Below are 15,718 nucleotides of genomic sequence, written 5' to 3'. Positions count from 1 at the left end.
GGGGAGGCCTGGCGTGCTGCAGTCCATGGGGTCGCAAAGAGTCGGACAGGACTGCGCGACTGAACAGCAGCAACAGAAAGCCAGCCTGTTCCACACGCTTTCTTATTTGTCACGCTTGAGGAAATCTGATCCAACATAGAAGCAGCAACCACAGCCACACAGCTGGCCAGCTGCCACAAATCGTCCCCCACCTGCTCTTAACCTCTTCAAGCTCCTTTCCTATGCTGCTACCTCCAAACACCCCCCAGAGAACGCATCTTTGAGCCTTTCGTGTCATCTCCTCTAGTTAACATTGCTGAATGACTGAATGCCTCACCCCGCCGAGGAGCAGCTGCCCCTACGAGTGCTTCCACGTAGAAATGAGGGCCACCTCTTCCCTGGTGGCTCAGCTGGTAAAGAATTCGCCTGCAATTCGGGAAACCTGGGTTTGATCCCTGGGTTGGGAAGATGCCCCTGGAGAAGGGAACGGCTATCCACTCCAGTATTCTGGCCTGGAGAATTCCATGGACTCTGTGGTCCACGGGGTCACAAAGAGCCGGACACGACTGAACGACTTTCACTTTCACTTTTCTCACTTCTCTTTATGACCCCAACGAGGACTCCATCCAAGTTTGTTTGTTTTTTTTTAGTTCAAGATGCAGAACCTCCCAGGGTTGAATTGCTAGTCAGCATCTATAGGGTAAACGTGACAGAAAGTATGAGTGTCCCCCGCCAGCTGGGGTCTTTCACAGCCCTGCGGTGAACCATGGCCTCTGCAAAGGCCCAGCTGGGGAGGTAATTCCGCTTCTCCTTTGAGCCACTTCTCTCGAGTCCAGCTGTCCTTGAGTGTTTCTGTGGGGACAGCAGGTGGGGGCTTCCCCCCTGCCCTGCACTCACCCAGAGGGATGGACTGCTTTTGAATGACCTGGAGGACCGACCCCCTTCTCCTTCATCTTGCATCCACTGTTTATTCCTTGTCCTTTTACGTCTGAGGGTGTTCACCGGGGTCTGCAGGGCAGGGGTGCAGCAGACAGAGGCCTAGAGGGCTGCGTGCAAACACATTCAACCCGAATGAACCAAAGAGAGATAAAACAAACCTTTAAAAAAATGAATCCCTTAAGAGAGTCCCCGGTGGCTCTGTAGCCCTGGCTGCTTCTCTCAAGACCGTACACTCTGCTCACTGGGAGCAGATGGCCTGCTGGAGACTTCAGGCAAACTTCCTGCTACTCTGCTGGGACCATGTGGCCCTCCCTAGTCTCTGCACGCTGTGCCAGTCTGGGTTATGGAGTCTTGGGCCTACTGGGCTCCCAGTCCAGGCTAGAAGAGACCACAAGAGCCAGAGCCAGCAGGAGTCATCTGGGCCCCCTCCCCACCCCCAACCCCCACAAGGGCCCCTGCTGCCAGAGGAAGAGCATCGCCTTGTTCTGCAGAGACCAGAGTGGAGAAAGGCCTGGCCCCAAACCAGCCCAGACCCAGCAGGTCAGTCCAGCCCTCCTGGCTCTCAACCCTTTGTCGGGAGTGCACTGGGGGAGGGGAAGGAGCTGCAGATGCCGAGATGCAGGGGGGTCCAGTCACCCAGAGCAGGAAGGGGCTTCAGATTCAGGAGATGCCCCTGCTGGCAGAGAGCAGAGGCTAAAGGGGACATGGGACAAAGTTGAGGGAAGGAGGGTCAGGGCGGCAAAGCCTAGATTACTGACCTGGGGACCACATCACTCTTCCCTTGGCGTCTCCATCAGCATCCGTACAGTGGGCACATGGCCCCCGCCCTGCCACCTCATGCTCCAGCCTTGACCTCAGCCTTCTCACCTCTGATCCTGCCTGCCCAGCCCTCCTTCTCTCTCAGACCAGCTCCCGCTGTTCCCCCAGGCCTGGGGTGGTGGAAAATGCCTTTCCCCCAGCTCCCACCCACGCAGAATAGGCCAATTCACCCAAAGAAACACCAGCACTACCCAGTTCCAAATGCCTTGGGAAGAGACTAAGTGGCCAGCCGGGCTCATGTGCACCTGGGCAGAGGTGTCCCGTTGAACCATGGGCAGTGACCCAGGACCAATGTGGCGGAGCAGGTAAAGCAGCTGGAGGCAGACAGATGGCTGTGCCTAAAGGGCTTTGGCGGATGCTCCAAAAACATGTCCAACCTGAGATGCCATCTTACATCAAGGGATGTGGGAACAGAGCCGATGAGCTGAGGCGTGGACACACCTAGTGGGAGCAGCTGATGCGACTTTGAGTGTGACGTCTGCTGGAGTCCGGAGTCTCGTGCTCTGGAGAGGTCTGGCTGGAGGTGTGCTTCTGGGAGCATCAGCCTCCAGGAGGTAAGTGAGCCAGGGGGAGGAGATGGCCCACAGCGAGGCGGGAGAAGCAGGAAAAGCGAAAAATACAAGGCAAGATGGAATCCAAAGGAAGAGTCGAAAAAGGGCTGGTATTGTCAGAGTTCAGGCAAAATGAAGCAGGAAGGGTAAACTGCTGGGAGTGGGTGTGAACAGAAATGCACAGGGAGGGGTGATGCTGAATCTGGAGGGAGAGGTGGGCAATTCCCAGGTGAAGAAGGGGTGAAGCCCAGGATGAAGAATCGTCGTGTGCAAAGACACAGCACGAATGCAATGCCTTGGGGGCACCTGAAGCAATATGGAAATGGCAGTGAGTGGGGTGGGGGTGGCAGAGGGGTGTGGGAGGTGGAAGTGAAGAGGCAGAAAGCAACCACACCTGAAGAGGTGTCTTAGGGCAGGTTGAGCTATCCACATCTTCTGTAAATCGGGGTTGGCAAACTGCAGTCCACGGGCCGAATCTAGCCTGCTGCCTATTTTTATAAACAATGTTTTGTTGGAACACAGTTCCACCTAGGCTAGAATGGCGGAGTCTACCATATGGCCTTAAACTGTGTGTATTTGACCCTCTACAGAGACAGTTTGCCGCCCTCTGCTGTAGACTACATTTCACCACTGAGCAAGAACAAGAGGATCAGAGATCTGGCCGTCGCAGGGCAGGCAGAGGTGGGATGAGTGAGACTGGAGACTGGCGGAGGGTAAGGGGCTGTGGCTGCCATCCTGGTGAGAGCTAGTGCTGACCTGAGCTAAAGCAGTCGAGGTGAGGGGGCTTAGCTTTACAGGAAAGGCAAATAAAATCCTTCGAGGTAATCTGAAGCACTGGGTTGAAAAAGATGTGGTTGTTGTTTAGATGTTAGGTCATGTCTGACTCTTTGTCACTCCATGGACTGCAGCACACCAGGCTTCCCTGTCCTTCACCATCTCCCAGAGTTTGCTCAAACTCATGTCCATTGAGTCAGTGATGCCATCCAACCATCTCATCCTCTGCCACCCCCTTCTCCTCCTGCTCTCAACCTTTCACACCATCAGGGTTTTTTCCAGTGAGTCAGCTCTTTGCATCAAGTGGCCAAAGTATTGGAGCTTCAGCATCAGCATCAGTCCTTCCAATGAATATTCAGGGTTGAGTTCCTTTAGGATCGACTGGCTTGATCTCCTTGCTGTCCAAGAGACTCTCAAGAGTCTTCTCCAGCACCATAATTCAAAAGCATCAATTCTTCAGTGCTCAGCCTTCTGTATGGTCCAACCCTCGTATCCATATATGACTACTGGAAAAACCGTAGCTTTGACTATAAGGACCTTTATCAACAAAGTGATGTCTATGTTTTTTAATATTCTGTCTAGGTTTGTCATAGTTTTCCTTCCAAGGAGCAAGTATCTTTTGATTTCATGGCTGCATGAGAAAGATGCAAACATCAGCAAGAAAGACATCACCAAGTCACAAATATCATGTGGAGAGGGGTAAGGAAGAAGGGAGAGGCCAAGGACTATGATATTTTGCTCTTAAATTAAAATATCTGTTTCTGTTTCATTGAAAAAAAAAATACTAAACTTTGGCTGCTGGAATTTCTTCTTTGCTGAAAGATGCTTTATAATAAAGAAATACTCTTGGGATTTGCTTACATCTGAAGATTCTGAACAACTGCCTTTTTTCTCCTTCTTAATGACAGGAAGTAGGAGATTTGACAGGGTGTTTAACCAGACTTGCAAGCCCAGTCTGCATCTTGAAAGAGGAAATGACTATAGGTGGGGTTAGGGTTGGGGAAGGGGGAAGAGTGAGACCTGAGATGCCTGTGTTGCAGATCCCAGGAGTCAGCTCGGCTCTGATCGGCAGGGTCCACAGGAGGAAACTCATGGGCCAAAGGAGAGGCACGGCCTGGGTGAGCTGGCAGGAAGCCTGGACTACGAACAACATGGAAAAAGGCTTGGGAGTCATCCCTGTCGCCTGCATAAGCAGGAGTTCTGTCCCAGGGGGCAATCTGGATGTTTGATAACCTGAGAACAGACAGAAGAAGCTGTGAAGAAGTGACATGGTTACTGGGGGTGGTTAGCCTGTGGGCCTCAGTGGGACAGGAAGTGGGACCCGAGAAAGTAATATGACAATGCCTGATCAGCCCAAGCTGGGGAAAGGAAATATAAAGCCTGATCTTCTGGGTGAGCAAAGTGAGCATAGTGGGGCCCTGCTGTCCCAGTGTCAAGGCAGAGGTGCAGGCAGGGCCGCAGCGGGCTGTGGGCTGAACTGACCAAGACTCGGGCATCATCTCCCCTGAAACCTGGGGCCTCCTCTGAGACATCTGTTGACTTAAAGAAAGACACATGGTAAGAGCTGTAGATTTAAGTTTTATTCAGGGTCTTGCTGAAGACAATAACCCGGGAGACAGCCACTCAGCAGCTCAGAGGAAACTACTCTGAAAAAATTGGGGCAAAACCAGTTTCTGTATGATTTTTGGCTAGGAAATACATCTGGGCCAGCATACATCTTGGTAAAAGATAACTGCTAGTCACAAAGAACAGATATCTCAAGTTCATGATTTTAGTGCTTTCCTATGAATGGGAAGATGCAAAAATACTCCTCTAAGATATGCATCTAACTATCCAGGGGCCCGTTTAATCAAAGCACAGGGTGCCTAATCCTGTTTTTCACCCTGAATTCTTCTCGGGGCTCATTGCTGGTGGGAATGCAGTGGGCTAAGACACTGGCCCTTGTAGAACTCAGTGGTGATCTTTGTTCACATGTCTTTGGCTGCAAATATGCAGGATGGCTAGGAAATAAACTGTCGGCACATGAGGAATAAAATGAGGACTGTTCCCTTCCTCAACCCAGAAAGCCGAACCGTCATGTTCCTCCACCAGGCTCTCAGAGAGAGAGGATAGGTTGGGGAAGCAGACTGATTCTTGGTGCTTCAGGGACTGCCCAGGTCCAAAAAAAAATCCACTTAGGTTGCCTAAGGCCTGGCAGGGACAGAGCCCAGGCCTCGGTCTCCTCCAGTGGGAAGGCCAGACTGCCCAGGGGACATGGCTCCACAGAGCCCCCCAGTCTCAAGAGCAGGGTGGGGGGATCCCCGTGTGTGCCTGTGACCACCCAGGAAGAGCCTATGAGGACATCCGGGAGCCCCTGGAGGCGGGGGCAGCGCTCAGGGAACTGTGGCCTAGGCCCCTTCTCCCGCTCCTGTTCCCCTGAAAGCCTTTTGATTCCTGATGAGCCCATGGAGTTGGTGGGGGAGGAGGGGTCCTCAGAAACAAAAAATGAACAATCCCCCTCAGGGAGATGCAAGCTCAAGGTCAGATTAGTTTAGGGAAATTATGTTGGCTGCTTCTTTTCCATTCCAGTGTTAAGAATACAAGAGTAACAGATCCTAACTTTTACTCCAAAAGGCAATTTATTGGAAAGAGGATGAGGAAATGGAAACTAAAGGTGGAGGTACAGCGCAGTGTCTGGGCACCGGGATGCCAACAAAAATCAGCAGTGCCCCTTGGCTGGCTTCTGCTTCTTTGCCCCAGAACTAACTCCTGTTGAGCACTTACCGTGTGCCAGGCACTTACAGAATGGAGAACTTAATATGTGTTGTTAAATCCTCAAGACAACCCCCTAAAGTCAGTATTGATAATATCAATCTCATTTAGACAGTTTCACATGGAAGCACAGAGAAGTTGAGTCACTTGCTGAAGGTCACACAGCCAGGACATGGAAAGCTATATCCTCTCCACCGCTCTACTGTGCCGCCTCCAAAGAAACAAGGGTCACCATGAACCCCCTAGATGTGTCTTCTATCCTAAGCTACCCTCTCAAAATAACTTGACAAGTCACCGGGGAGACAGGCAGGAAGACGGCAGATGGGTTGCTGTTATGCACCTGTGTGTATCACAGTTTACACATTTTGCATGTGTCCTCATCTCAACCTCACAATTCCCGGAGGAAACAAACCCAGCAACGAAGGGACAGGCCTGGAGCCACTGCAGCTGATGAGGGCTGGGGCCGTCTGGGGTCTGGAGGCGGGGTGTGTTTCTCGCTCTCCCCATCCTTGGCAACCGCAGGGGGTGCTCCTGGCCCGCGTGGGTGCAGCAAAGACAGTGCCTGTTTGTAGCTTCCCCGGGGGCATCCGGCGCCAGATAAGCACCAACGATGTGCAAGGCCTTTGGGATGGATCGATCCGAGTGCTGTGTTCAGGTTCTCCAGGTCTTGACGCTGTGGGTTGGGGCAGGAGTGAGGTCTGCTTCAGAAACTTGCAGGCACCTGCAGCGCCGGCCTGCGGGAGCCGCCCTCTCTGTGGCCGGAGCACTTGAGCTCATTTCCTGTCTCAGTTCTCCCCTGGGCTGGGGAGCCCGGGGAGGCGGGGGACGGGGGACAGGCGGGGGAGGGGGGCGGCCCTGGCGCGTCCTTCCGCAGAGGATGGGTGTGCCCGGGGCGGGGCGGGACTGCGGGGGCCGGAGGAGCTGGAGGGGAGGGGGCACTGCTGGGGCAGTTCTGATCCTTTCGCTTCCCTTCGCGGAGGCGGTGGGTGGACCGAGGTCTGGGCAGACAGGCTCGTGGGGCTCTCAGAGGCGATGGGGGCTGAAGTCCAGGCTGCCCAGGAAGAGTCAGAGGCCTGCGATTGACCGCCCAGTTCGGAGAAGAGAAGTGTAAGGAGCTTTCTGGGGCCCTTGCTCTGGGGAAGGGACGCTGTTCTTTCTCTGGCATGTTCTTTCAAACCAGAAAAAAGGAAGTTGAGCCCTAGCCAGAGGCTCCAGTTAGACCTGCAAACATGTTCCAAGGGGTCAGGGAACAGAGAGCTGCCAGGTAGAGACCATCTCCCGCCTGACATGGTCAAGCTGGTGTAATGCGAAGGAAAAAAGAAGAGTGAGTTTTTCTTTTCTGAGAACAAAGACGATAAAGAAAACAGAGAACAGGCCTGATCACTCCTAGGTTTTACTTTCACTGTTGCTAACCTGTTGTCTATAACAGTTTGCTTTTCTGCCTCCTAGCTCTGTATAAGCGTCATTCTGCATCTATTATCCTTTGACTCTATGCTAATTACATCCTGTATCTGTTCTCACCTTTACAACACTCTCTTCCTTGCTGTTTTTTTTTTTTTTTTCTCCTCTCTCTCTTTTTGCATTATACAAAGAAAGCCCAGTACAATTCACAAAAAACAGTGGACCCAACTACCGGCCTACCTGATGCCAGCCTCCGACTGTTTTTGAAACAATACAAGAATTATACAAGATCCTTATACCTTTGTTCCTCATCACCAACCCAGAACTTGGAACCCTCATCTATATAATCCCTTAGACTCCCCCTGGAAGAGGGACACAATTCTTGAGACATGAGCAAGAAGATTCCCTCCGCCACCAGAAGATTAAAACCACCTTTCTATTTCCTCCAAATTCTGTCTCCGTGTTTTTTATGTGGCTTCAGTGGGTAGAGAAGGCCAAGATTTGGGCGGCATCAAAGCCAGATGTCCCATCGAGGGGGCCCAGCTGAAAATCGACGGTCACAGGGTAAGAGAGAGAGAGTGTGTGTGTGTGTGTGTGTCATGGAGGGGTTGTGTCTCCAAAATTACACACCTGCTCTCCGTGCTTTTTCCAGAAACACACAGGAACTGAAGACCAGGCACTGAAGAGCCACTCCCTTCCTCCCGGCGGGCGAGGTCTTCAGAGACCCCTGACACCCGTCCCCGCCAGAAACAGGAGGGGTTTGTGTGGGATGATCCCTGAAGGGTTCCCACCTCTGACCCCCAAGACCATGAGTTGAACCCCCTGGACTGTGTGCAGAAAATGCAAGGAGGAGGAGGGAGCAAGCCAGACTCCAGGAGGGCTTGTTTAGGAGTGAGCCCTGTGTCTGCCCACAACTTCTAATTAGAGGCGGGGTACAGGATCCGCATTTTCATCAGCTCACACTGAAATCTGAAACATACCACACTGACCTTTATGAGATTCCCATAAACCACACATTCCCATCCTCTGCTCCCCTGATCCCCCAGGTCTGTCCTGCTCTTTCTTGATTTCATTCAGGTCTCTGCACAGATGTCCCTCAGAGAGGTCTTTCCTGATCTCTTGATCTAACAGGTAAGTCATTTTGTAGTGTAGGTGTGTTCCATGTAATGTGTGGGAAATACTTGTACTTTAAAAAAAAAAAATTGTTGTGAACCTAAGACTGAAATTGAACTGGGCATCCTGTATTTTTATTGCTAAATCTGGCAGTCCTAAGGCATGGGGACTCTGTATCCCCAACCCCCTGACAGTGGGGCCATTCGCTAGTTGGAGTTGCCAGGAGCAGCAGATAGGCCTGCAGCCGCCACCCCTGCCCCTTCCTCTGAAAAGAAGGCATGTCCTCTTCTGGGGCGTCCTGCTTGGGAATTTCCGTGCTAGGAACAAAACCTAAGGGCTTTCTTCTCCCAATTGAATTCTCTTCCTTTGGGCTTCTCAGGTGGTGCAAAGGTAAAAAATCTGCCTCCCAATGCAGGAGATGCAGGAGATGCAGGTTCAATCCCTGGGTAGGAAAGATCCCCTGGAGGAGGAAATGGCAACCCACTCCAGTATTCTTGCCTGGAGAATCTGGTGGACAGAGAAGCCTGGCAGGCTACAGTCCATGGTGTCACAAAGAGTCGGACACAACTCAGCAACTGAGCACACATTCTCTTCCTTTGCCCTGCTTGCTGCCTCAAATGCTCAGGTGTTCTGCCTGAGACCCCAGGTGATTCCACACTGCAATTGACAGGTGTGGGTATACTGTCCTCAGGTAAATGCTCCATGCAACAGTCAGGAAGGGGGAAATTCCCACCACCCCCCCACTCCTGGGTTCTTTTGGTTGCTCTAATAATTCAATTGACACAAGACAAATTTTTAAAAATTAATTCATATGCATGGAGGGCTCAATGGTAAAGAATCTGCCTGCCAATCAAGAGAGCAGGAGACGCTGGTTCAGTCCCCGGGTTGGGAAGATCCCTTGGAGGAAATGGCAACCCACTCTAGTATTCTTGCCAAAGGGCCTAGTGAGCAGAGTCTGACAAGACTGAGCACCTGAGCATGCATGCTCATAGAAATGGGACTCCTGAAATAACCAAAACAGAATGTTCACATATCATTTTTAATCAAATAATTACTTGGGAAGATTTAACAAAGGAGCTTGTACTTGGGGTCTCAGACTAATGAAGTAACAGTTTGTTCATACATCTTCCTTGGCCTTGGATTCCCTAACTCTGATGGTAAGAATGCTTTCTACCCTTCCTGTTCAGGGAAGATACCTTCACGTGCGGGACTTATTTCCCACTTTCAGGGGGAAATAAGGAGTCAGAGTGGGTTTTTTAATTATTTATCTATGTACTTACTTGACTGTGTCGGGTCCTAGTTCTGGTGCATGGAACCTGCGCTGAGTCACGTGGGATCTTTTGATGCTGTGCCCAGACAGACTCAAGTTGTGGCCATAGGCTTAGTAGTTGCTCCAAGGCATGTGGGTTCCCTGACCAGGGATCGAACCCGACTTCCCTGAAGCGAGGGGACTTCACTGGTAGCCCAGTGGTAAAGAATCTGCCTTGCAATTCAGGGGAGTCAGATTCGATTCCTGGTCAGGGAACCCACATGCCTTGGAGCAACTACCTAGCCCGTGGCCACAACTAGAGAGGAGGGAACTTTGGACCCAGATGAGTACAGAAGGAAGACTGCAAGAACACACAGCGAGCAGCCAGCAGTCTAGGAGCCGAGGAGCCAGATTCTCCTTCCCAGCCTGCTGACAACTTGATCTTGGACTTCGAAGCCTCCCGAACTATGAAATGACACTTTCAGCTGGTTAAGCGCCCCCCAGTCTGCATCCCTTTGTTACAGCGGCCTGACAACCAAAGCAGGGTGCTGGTCTCAGAGCCCAGGGGATGGCTCTGCCCTCTCTGGCTGGTGCCTCCCACCACGCAGTCCATCCAGTCTGGGGGCGGGGGGTGGTCTCTACAAGGACGTGTTTGTGGTGAGGCCTCAGGTCACCCTGGGTTTCTTGGCTCCCTTAACTCTTATTCGAGCAACAGGAAATTCAGACCAGCTAGAGATGGAAAAGCCTTGTGGGCACATAAATAAATTGGCCTGGAGATGGACTTTCCGGTGTCATGGTCTGTGCTCTCATGACAAACCTCAGTGAGGCAACGCACTCACTCACACACGGCGGCTAAGACTGTGTTCTATTTCTCTTCGTGATCCCAGCACCTGGTACACAGTAGGTGCTCAATAAGTGTCAGCACGTCCAACAGTAAAACACAAACACCTACACCCGGTTCACAGTAGGTGCTCAATGAGTGTCAGAACTTCTGACAGTAAAAAACATCCTATACCTTGTACACAGTAGGTGCTCAATAAGTGTCAGCCTTTCCTCCAGTAAAACACAAACATCCTACTTCAGGCGGCAGAGAAGGATAATTCAGCAAGCTGGGAAGGGTCCACTTGGAGGTGGGCAGTTTGATCTGGGGTTTTAAGTACCCGGACTGGGTGTCAGGAACTCCCCACTCTGGAGCCAGTATCTGCTGCTGGGTGACCTCAGACAACTCCCACCTCCGCACTCTGGGATTCCGTGTTTTTATAAAATGGGGAGTCTCAGTACCAGATGAAGGCCCATGGTCTGGAACTCTGCGCCTGTGGGAGGGGCTGGGCATCGGCGGAGAGGTCCCAGGGCCCTGAGCCCAAGACTTGCCATCAATGCTAGCACATAATAGGAAAGAGCGGACAGACACTACTTGGGGGGCGGAGAAACCCTGGAGGCAGCAGGTGACCAGCACACTGGGCCCAGGCTCAGGGACGCTGGGGCTGCGGTGAGTGGGAAGCTCTGGTCAGACAGAGTCTCCATTCGGCCACTTTTGCTCCCAGCTTGGCCTGCTGGTCACACTGAACACATGCTGTGCTTCGGCCCCTATTCGAGCCACCTTTGTCACGGGTGAGTCATGAGGAACAGGAATGCCTTAAGAAGTCAACTCCAGTCTTCTTGGGGGTCTGGGGGTCCAAACAGCTGGGGGATCACCCCTCTTCATGGATGACTGGGCTATACAGCAAACCGTCCCTTCCCTGGATGAGGCTGACCCACGGAGGACCACCCACTGCTGGTGTGGCCTCTTGGGGGAGCTGTGGGTTGTGGGGCACAGGCCTGGCTTCAGCCCCCACCCCTCCACTCACCCTCCATCATGGGCTGGAGTTAGGTGACTCCCAGATGGGCCCCTCAGAAGGAGCTTCAGCTTTTGAGTCACAGTCAAAGTCACCTTCCTCTCGGCCCCGTCAGCCAGTGACTAAGCCGGGTGGAAGCACCATGGCCATTTCCACCCCACAGCCCCCTCTAATGGGCCCTGGGAATCTGAGCATCCACTGGGCTGCTGAGACCGGAGGCAGTTTGTCAACTCCTCCTTCCAGCCCTGCTCGCTCCCCTTTTCTCTGCTGGTGTTGCTCCCTCATAAATCTTTTGCACCCCCAACTCTGGCTCAGCGCTGGCCTCCTGGAGACCCTCACCCGATGCACCTCGTCCACACCCTCTGTCTGCTTCCACCTCACGGGTCGTGCCTGAGCCTCGGTTTCACTGCTGGAGAGGGGTCGGATGACCTGACCCCCGCTCCCCGCCACAGCCCCCAGCACCCAGCAGGCAGGTGCCAGGAGTGGTAAGGGGCTCCCCACTGCGGAGGCCTCAGCGTCCGCCCAACCAAAAGGCCGCCACTAGGAAATGAAATACAGACTCTAAAGAGACCAGAGAGACTGGGCAGCCCACAAACAAGCAACAAAGTCTGTCTGTTCTCCTAGGCAGCCCCCTCCCGTCTCCCCTGCTGTGGAGCAAAAGAGGCTTCATGGGGTTCAGGGCACCCCTTCTGATGTTTAGATCACCCTTCCTCTGTCACTGCCTGTGGCTTGGGGGGGCAAACCTCTACCCCCAGGTGTAGAGAGCTCAGCCCCTCAGAGGCTGGCAGATGAATCCTGTGCCCCAAAGGAGCCAGGCCCTGAGCGACGTCCACCGCCACCCTCTGAAACCCCCAAACCTAAGAGCTCATGTGCCACAACTAGAGAAGGCCGCATGCCCACAATTATAGAAGCTGACAGGTCACAGTGAAGACCCTGTGCAGCCAAAATTAACCTCCCACTTCGCCCCACAGAGGAGAGCAGACAGCCTGGGGCCCTCCCCAGGGCTGGTCTGGCTTTCTGCCTTAACACCCACTGCCCTGTATCCAAGAGGCTGCAAGTGCCTTGAAGGTCTCTCACATTTGTCCACATCCCTCCATTCCCGCTGGCAAGGGCCAGTGAGCGGTGGTGTCCACCTTGTGGGGAGCTTCCTTGAAAGGCTTTGGACCACAGAGATTGGCCTGCCCACCGTCCCCTCCGTGGGGTCCCAGGGCACTCCAGTCCCTCTTCCTTCTGGGTCTGTGGAATCCTCCCCTGTTTCCTAAGTCCCTGCTCCAGGAAAACCCCCCCGTGCTTTCCATTTTTCCTCACATGACTGGACTTTGAATGCTCTCACCATTTTGGCCATTCACCCTGAATGTGTTGTGATTTGCTGCTGATGGCTTCCCGAAAGTGGGGTACACAGGGCTCAACACAGCCCCCCAGGAGTGGTCAGATCTGCTGGGTCCCCAAGGAAGACCCTGCGCACACATTTTTGTGGACATACCTTGAGGTCATATTCGCTACCTTGGTCTTAACGTAGCGTCTGCAGTCAGCATGTGTGGATTCACATCCCCTCTCAGTCAGTTTCACTTTGGATAAATTACTAATTTCTCTGTATCTCAGTTTTTCTTAACTGTGAACGGAGGACAGTAACAGTACTTCCCAATCCCAAGGCGAAATTCAAGGGAAAGAAATAACAGGTGTCGACCGGCAGAGGGCGCTGCACACCCGCTCTCGACGGGCTTCACTGTTGAACGCGACCGCCAGGGGTAGCCCGAGCGCCGCTGCCGCAGTTCCGTGCTACTGGGAGACCCGCTGGCCCTCACCGTCAGCAACGAGCTGGCCGCCCTGGGGAAGAAGGGAAGCTGGCTAAACCTACCCAAGAGACTGGTTGCTCCGTCCCTGGGCTTCACCTTGCCTTCCTGCAAAACGCTCAGTAGACCCTCCCAGAACAGGGTCTCCTTGGTGGAGAACCCCCAGGGGTCACCAGGACAGGCTGTCCCAGGTAGGTAAATTAGAAGGATTTGGGAAATAACATCATTTGGGGAATAGGATGCAGAAACAAATATTTGAATTTGACTTCTTCCCCTTGGCAATGAAATGGGGACAAAAACCCCTTTCTGGTCACAGTGGGGAAGGGTATCACAGCTCCCTTTCCTCTTAGTGGGGGAGGAAGCATTTTGATCAGGCCTAAATTAGAAAGTCCTGTTTCACAAATGTCTGCTAGGCCTTTGGCAGCCAAGGGAAGATCAGGAGTACATAGATAGCTGTGATGGTTAATTTTACCTGTCGAGTAGACTGGGTTGTTGGGTGCCCAGATGTGGTCAGATATTCTGGATGTGTCTGTATGATGTTTTTGAATGAGATTAGCATTTCAATCAGTAGACTGAGTAAAGCAGATCGCCCTCCCCAATCTGGGTGGTCCTCACTCAATCGGCTGATGGCCTTAATAGAATAAAAATGTCCTCCAGCTTGACTGCTTTCAAGTTGGGACATCAGCTTTAATTTTTTTTTTAATCTTTTGGGCATGCCAAGCAATATGTGGGATCATGGTTCCCTGATCAGGGATCGAACCCTCATCACCTGTATTGGAAGCCCAGAGACAACCACTGGACCACCAGGGAAGTCCCTGGGACATCAGCATTTTCCTGTCTTCAGACTTGACCTGAAGCCTCAGCTCTTGCTGAGTCTGGAGCCTGCCCTGCCTTCAGACATGAATGATTGTATCCAGCCTTGTCCACTGGAGCTTTGTTCTAAAATATCCACTGGATGCCTGAAACTGCAGGTAATACTGAAGGGGCCCTGTGTATGACTATGTTTTCTCCTGTACATGCATACCTATAATAAAGCTTAGTTAATAAATTAGGAACAGTAAGAGATTAACAGCTATAATAATAAAATAGAACAATCATAGGAACTTCTCTGGCGGTCCAGTGGTTAGGACTCCGTGCTTTCACCTCTGAGGGTACAGGTTCAACCTCTGGCTAGGGAACTAAGATCCCTGCAAGTCACACAACATAGCCCCCCAAAATTTACAATTATAAAAATATATTCTGGACTTCCCTGGCAGCACAGTGGATAAGAATCCACCTGCCAATGCAGGGGACAGGAGTTCAATCCCTGGTCTGGGAAGATCCCACATGTTGGGGAGCAGCTGAGCCTGTGTGCCACAATTCCTGAAGACTGCACACTCTAGAGCTAGCAAGTTGCAACTACTGAGCCCACGAGAAGCCACAGCAATGAGAAGCCCACACACCACGATAAGAGAGTAGCTGCCGCTCTCCACAACTAGACAAAGTCTGTGTGCAGCAGCAAAGATCCAGTGCAGCCAAAAACAAATAAATACAATTAAGCAGTATGTAGTAGTAGTGTTAGTTGCTCAGCAGTGTCCGCCTTTTTGCAATCCCATGGACTGTAGTCCACCAGGCTCCTCTGTCCATGGGGTTCTCTAGGCAAGAATACTGGAGTGGATTGCCATTCTCTTCTCCAGAAGATCTTCCCAACCCAGGATCAAACCCAGGTCTTCTGTGTTGCAGGCAGATTCTTTACCATTTGAGCTACAGGGAAGACCTTAAGCAGTATGTACATGTCAAAAAATATGCATTATAATAAAAGTTAAGTAAATCTCTATCTCAAAATATTGTAGTGTACTCACCCTTCTTGTTATGATGTGAGATGATAAAAAGCCTTCGTGATGAGCTAGAGTGAAGTGAATGGCGTGGCATTAGGCTACCATTGACCTGATATGTCAGAAGAGAACCATCTGCTTTGATGATGATCTTGACGATCTTGGATCACCGAGCCATGATGATGTCAGTGGCTGAATAATGGGCAGATGAAGTTCATGGTTGGGGATCCCAGGAGGGACAGAGCAAGAGGCCAAAGATTTCATCATACCACTCAGAGTGCTGCACAGCTTATGAATTGTTTCTGGAACTCCCATTTAATATTTTTGGACTCCACTTGACCCCACTTGCCCATAGGTAACTGAATTCGTGGAAAGTGAGACTGCCAATAAGGGGGGACTACTGTACCACAGGCCTGGGTCTCCAGCCTGTTAACTGCAGACTTGGAGACTGGCCAGCTTCTGTAATCACATAAGCAATTCCACATGAATACATGGATGTGATATCTGATACTCCTTGTGATATAAATGTGCATATACACAGACCCCACTGGCACTGCTTCTCTAAGGAATTCTAATGTAGTATCCTAATCAGAAGAGCAACAGAATATTCTCCTCCCTCCCACATTGGCAAAGACAAGTCCTTTGAGCATATGGAGGAATATTGTACAAGAGCAAATCTGTTGAGTCAATGTTTCCTCTT

General features: G+C 51.8%; 1 long non-coding RNA gene across 2 annotated transcripts; it reads left to right on the top strand.

Annotated features, from left to right (window-relative positions):
- Nucleotides 1–6,750: 6,750 nt before the first annotated feature.
- LOC139037520 (uncharacterized) lies at nucleotides 6,751–10,357 on the top strand. Of its 2 annotated transcripts, none has more exons than XR_011490392.1 (4): nucleotides 6,751–6,920; nucleotides 7,696–7,778; nucleotides 7,867–8,345; nucleotides 9,823–10,357. It is a non-coding gene; the product is annotated as an uncharacterized lncRNA (long non-coding RNA). The 2 variants fall into 2 exon arrangements; XR_011490393.1 differs by having other exon boundaries at nucleotides 7,406–7,778.
- Nucleotides 10,358–15,718: the final 5,361 nt, after the last annotated feature.

Source organism: Odocoileus virginianus, chromosome 11 (assembly GCF_023699985.2).
Source record: "Odocoileus virginianus isolate 20LAN1187 ecotype Illinois chromosome 11, Ovbor_1.2, whole genome shotgun sequence".
Classification (NCBI taxonomy): domain Eukaryota; kingdom Metazoa; phylum Chordata; class Mammalia; order Artiodactyla; family Cervidae; genus Odocoileus; species Odocoileus virginianus.
Note: the sequence above shows the minus strand (reverse complement) of the source record. Positions and strands in the feature narration are given on the sequence as shown.